The following is a 5,322-nucleotide window of genomic DNA, read 5'->3' as shown; positions in this document are numbered from 1 at the left end:
CATGTGCTAACTATTGAACATTTTGGTATAATCAGTGTTGGATTGAACTTCACTACTCTTCCCTGAATACCTGTGCACTGTCCTGCCTCTTGGGCTGTCTCCTGTCACCTGCAGTGCTACCCCTCTTTCTGCTGGCCCAGGTCCTCACTCTGTAAGGCCTGGCCTTCCCTGACCTTCATCCCTCCTCCCTCCTCTGACCCCTATCCCCAGGCCCCAGCTCTCCTAGGGCCTGCGCCTCTCTGCTGGGTATTGTCTGGGTTTCCAGCCATGCTCATCACCGCAGGCAGACCAAGCTCTCTGAAGGCCAGAGTTGGGTGATTATCTCTGTTTGCTGTGCAGAGGAGATTTTGTACAAAGATGCCTCTGTTACGGACTACAGAGCTGTATTTAGTTCAGCTAAGTTAGCTTTGGAGTTTTTTGAGGGGTCTCCTGAATGAAATGTTGACTGGGAGCTACCCACAACCACACTCCTGCTGGTGAGGAACCCAGCTATGGATGGTTCTGAGCTGTGTGGCTCCAGTTGACAGTTTCTGACTGCTCCGGCCACCAGTTCTCATCTTGTACACCATCCTGGCCTGGGAAACATGCAGGCTTCTTCCAACCCTGCCCACTTCAACTTAGGAGGAACTGAAGTGAGGTTGGGGAGAGCCAGAGGGACTGGGACAAGCACAGTCCCAAGAGGAGTGGGGATCAAAAGGGCTTTTGGTCAGGTGTTCAGTGCAGTTGGCCACCCCCTTGCTGACAGAGACTGGCAGAGGCATATGCAGAGAAGGAAGCACGGGAAATGCACGTTCTTATCATCTCACAACCATCAAGTTGGCAAATTTTTAAAAGTCCAAGTGTGGGTAAGTGTATGGACCAGTGGGAACTCACACTGCTGTGAATGGAAATTGTGCCAAGCAGTTTGCGAAATCTTGTAACGTTGTGTGTTCTCTACCAGTTAACAGCTCCACTCCTGGATACACCCTAGAGCAACTCCTTTATGTGAAGAAGGAGGCAAGTATAAGACAGTTCTTTGCAGCACTGTTTAGGTAGCAAGATGGGGAAAAGCCTAAATTCCATCAGCAGAAGAACAGATAAATAAATGGTTGTTTTTGGTACTTGGGAAAGTGAGTATGAAAGAACTAGGGTTATATCTTTCAATACAAATAAAAAACAATACTAAGAAATTGCAGAAACTACGTAACACATGCAATACACCATTTATGTAAAGCCTACTGCGTATCTGGGGTCACGTTACTTAAACTTACTTGTGTTTCACTTTATCTGTAAAGTGGGATAGAAGTGCCAACTTCTGTCTGAAGTAACGGGGGGTTAATGAAATAATGCACGTAAAGCACTTAGAATAGTAGCTGGTATGTAAGCATTGGTGGCAGAGAGTAAAACGTTACTATCATTGTCTTGCACAATACTGTATTTTCTGTAGATCAAATTCTATGAAATAAGAGTGTAAAGTCATGCATTGGAATAAGTGTAAAGGGCACTGCCCTGCCTTCCCAGGGCAGGAGACCCAGGGTACATGGGCCTTCAGTTGTTTTCTTTTTTTAAGTGGGTGCAGATGTGTCACAGTGTTGACTTAATACAGTGTGGTGGGCTCTTTTTAACTGTTTGCTCAAACTGTTTCAAAATAAAAATATTTTTAAGCATGGACACTGGCATCTTACGGTTTTATAGAAATCCCCCTTCTGCTGTTTACTGGTGATGTTACTTAGAGGGAACCACTTAATCCCTTGAGGCTTTGGTTCCCCTATCTGCAAAAATTGGGAGCAACACAAATGGCTGTTAGGAATGGGATGGTTAAACGGTCTGGGACATCCGTTATGGAATACGGTGCACCAGTTAAAAAGAGTCAGGGTGCTCATCACGGACAGACATGAGATTTCCTAGACCTTCGGTGTGGAGGAAATGAATAAGCCCTATTTTCTTTAATTCCTCCTTGTTTGGAAGTAGCAAGTGAAGCCAAAAGCTACAGACTCATAAGCTTGATGAAGGAATGGGATCCTGTGCCCAGAGATGCTTAGTCAGCCTTCCACTTTGTTAGGCAGGCGATGAAAAGGTTACATACCACCTACCACAGCTCTAAGTTGATGCTAAAGCCTGCAAAGAATGGCAGAGAGATTTTATGTTAGCCAGGTTCTAGACAGGAGCCAGAAACCACACCAATTATTTTAACAAAGAGAATTTATTATAAAGAACTGTTAGTTAGGTAAATCTAAGTAACTAAAAAGGCAAAAGGTGAGTGTTTAAGTGTGGAGGTAGCAACTTTGAGAAGCAAGTACCACCCCTAGGACTGGGGAAACTACATATTTTGATGTTTGAATACTGATAACTTTCAAACCCTGGCCTCTCCCCTCCCCCTTTTCCCCCACACCTGGGCAAACTAATAGGAAGCGCAGACACTCCCTCTGGGCACCAGAAAGTTCAAACTGTGCAATCCTTGGCCTTTGCCTGTGCACTGAAACCCTCACTCCTAACCACCCACCAACCACAATACACGCCAAAGCCACTCATCCCTCCTTTCACTCAAGCCAAAGCAGCTGGCCTAGGTGCTGGCTGTGCTGTCCCCAGAATGCCTCACGTGACTAGTAAACTTTTTCATACCATCTTGGTGTGTGTGGCACCAGTCTTGACATCTGAACGAATTTTGGGTGGTGGTGGTGGGGAGGGTTGACCCCTTGATCCACAAGGCAAACACAAAGCAGGAACAAAGAGAAGTGGTTAGAATGATGAAAACTTAGAAGATTGGAAGAGAGGTCCCCTGGGGCTGAAACTCAGACGTATGAGGAGAGGAGCACCGCTGGGCTGGTGCTGGTGCCCCTGAGCTCAGATGAGGGGCCCCCTGGGCCTTGGGCCTGTGCTTCTGTGGAGGGGTGCCAACCACCTGATGCTGGTGTCTTGGGGAGAGGGGGCACAGTGCACATAAGACTGGTAAAACTGCAAGCTGGATTCAGCTGATGCTACTAGAAGGCAGGAGTGGAGCAGCATTGAGAATAAAGCAACACCCACAAAACTAGAACAGGAAGCCCCCGTTTCTCCTCCAACATATCCCGTTGACAGAGGCTAACAGGGATCCAGCTGACAAGGCAGAGATGTGGTTTGCAGAGTCCTGGCCCCATCATCACAAAGCATCTATAGGAGACCAGGTTGGCAGCAGAGAGAAAATAAGCTAATAACTGGCACAACTTTCCTGAATTGTTTTATTTTAAAAGTTCCTAGGATGGTTGAATTAAAATGTGAAGAATATTCATTATAGGGAGCTATATGAGTTAAATTGTTGTTGGAAACTGTTCACTTAAAGGTGTAAACCCTGTCATAAGCAGCTGATTTTACCCATCAGCCTTTTAATAATTACCTGTTAACTGTGAGGAAACCCAGGTGGCGTAGTGGTTAAGTGCTACAACTGCTAACCAAGAGGTCAGCAGTTCAAATCCGCCAGGTGCTCCTTGGAAGCTCTCTGGGGCAGTTCTTCTCTGTCCTGTAGGGTCGCTGTGAGTTGGAATCGACTTGACGGCAGTGGGTTTGGTTTGGTTTTGTTAACTGTGACCTCACTCACCTTGCTATAATGGACTGAAACTTAATAAAAGGCCTAAGAAAATTTTCTTAAAATTAAGAACATGCTAAAGGTATTCCTCTTTGTAAACATTTACAGCAAAATTAAGTGACTTTTGCCTGATTTGCCACAAATGGAGCAGTGACTATGGATGATGAGCCCCTAACAGACCATGAAGGAGAATAGACAGCAAACTCCTTACAGCCCTGAACCTTACTAGACACCAAACCAGAACCAAAACCAAACCCAGTGCTGTCGAGTGGATTCTGACTCATAGTGACCCTATAGGATAGAGTGGAACTGCCCCATAGAGTTTCCAGGGAGTGCCTGGTGGATTCCAACTCCCAACCTCTTGGTTAGCAGCCGTAGCACTTAACCACTATGGCATCAGTGTTTCCGAATCTTAACCCACTAAAAAAAAAAAAGTCAAGGTCTCCATTGCACCAACTATCTTTGCTGCCCAACTGATCTGGGAGCCCACCAGTTAATGCTTTTCATTACGAAATCTAACTAAACTAGGCAAGTCAAGGAGAATGTACTGTCTTAGGTCTATTGGCTAAGTTTCCTAAGATGTAGAAGTGGTTTTAACAGATGGTTACTATTGGTGTGAATCAAAGAACCTGATAAACATATTGGATAGAGTTAGAAAAAACTGGTATCTCCTAAGTGTAGATGTTTTCCCTTTGTGACTTGAGGTTTGAATGAGAGCAGAAAATAGACTGCCTTCAGCTATATCATTGGTGTTTGTTTAAGATGGCCATGGATTCTCCCTTGGTGAGAAGAGTCTGAAGAGTCATTGCGTACATAAACTCATGCTAAATATTGAAGTCAGCAACCCAGGGAGAGTGCAAACCTTTCCACATGTTCATACACAAGAATCTTATACAAATAAAATACAAAGCTTCTGGGAAAAAAATCACAAGTTTTTCTTTAGCTTCTATTTACAATGAAAACAACTCTATAGACATATTTATAAGGTTCCACCATCAGACCCTCAGCTAGAAGCTCACTACCAGAGGGCATTCTGATGTAAACATACACGGAAGTTCATAGGTTTTAAAAGAAACAGGTAATGGTTACACAAAAGAAGGAAGACTGGCTGGAGCCCTTTTGAGAGGCTAGTGTGGCTGCATTCTCATTGGAAGGAAGTTCTGGCATTTTAACTTCATTTAGTGTAGGCCGAGGAGCCCTGTTGGCACAGTGACTAAGTGCTCAGCTGCTAACCAAAAGATTGGTGGTTTGAACCCGCCAGCCGCTGTCTGAGAGAAAGATGTGTCAGTCTGCTTCCATAAAATTTACAGTCTTGGACACCCTATGGGGCAGTTGTGCTGTGTCCTACAGGGTCACTATGAGTTGGACCCCTGGGGTAGGGAGGAGCACCAGCCCCACGTGCAAACTGGGGTCCATCCCTCAGGTGCAGTGGAGAGGTAGGAGATCCATCTTCAACAGGGAGTAGGTTATTTGTACTTTGACTTCATTTACCCACGTGAATGTAGGCAGTAGCTGGATCCTAGACCCCAGCTGACTTCTAGACATGTAAGGGAGAGAAGACCTAGGTGAGTTCCCATCAGTGGACAATGGAGAACCCCCGTGATCTGTGGGTTTCAGTGAACCAAGCCCAGGCCTGATTGGGGGTACAGCCTTTCTCAGACACTGCAGAAGCTTTTCCAGAAACAGGAGCTGCCAAATCAATTTCCAGGTTTGACCAGACCCTCAGCAAGAAAGACACTGAAGAAATACGAGTCTTCACATGAATAGATACATGTACATGC

Source organism: Elephas maximus, chromosome 20 (assembly GCF_024166365.1).
Source record: "Elephas maximus indicus isolate mEleMax1 chromosome 20, mEleMax1 primary haplotype, whole genome shotgun sequence".
Classification (NCBI taxonomy): domain Eukaryota; kingdom Metazoa; phylum Chordata; class Mammalia; order Proboscidea; family Elephantidae; genus Elephas; species Elephas maximus.
The sequence above is the reverse complement of the archived record's forward strand: the minus strand, read 5'-3'. Positions refer to the sequence as shown.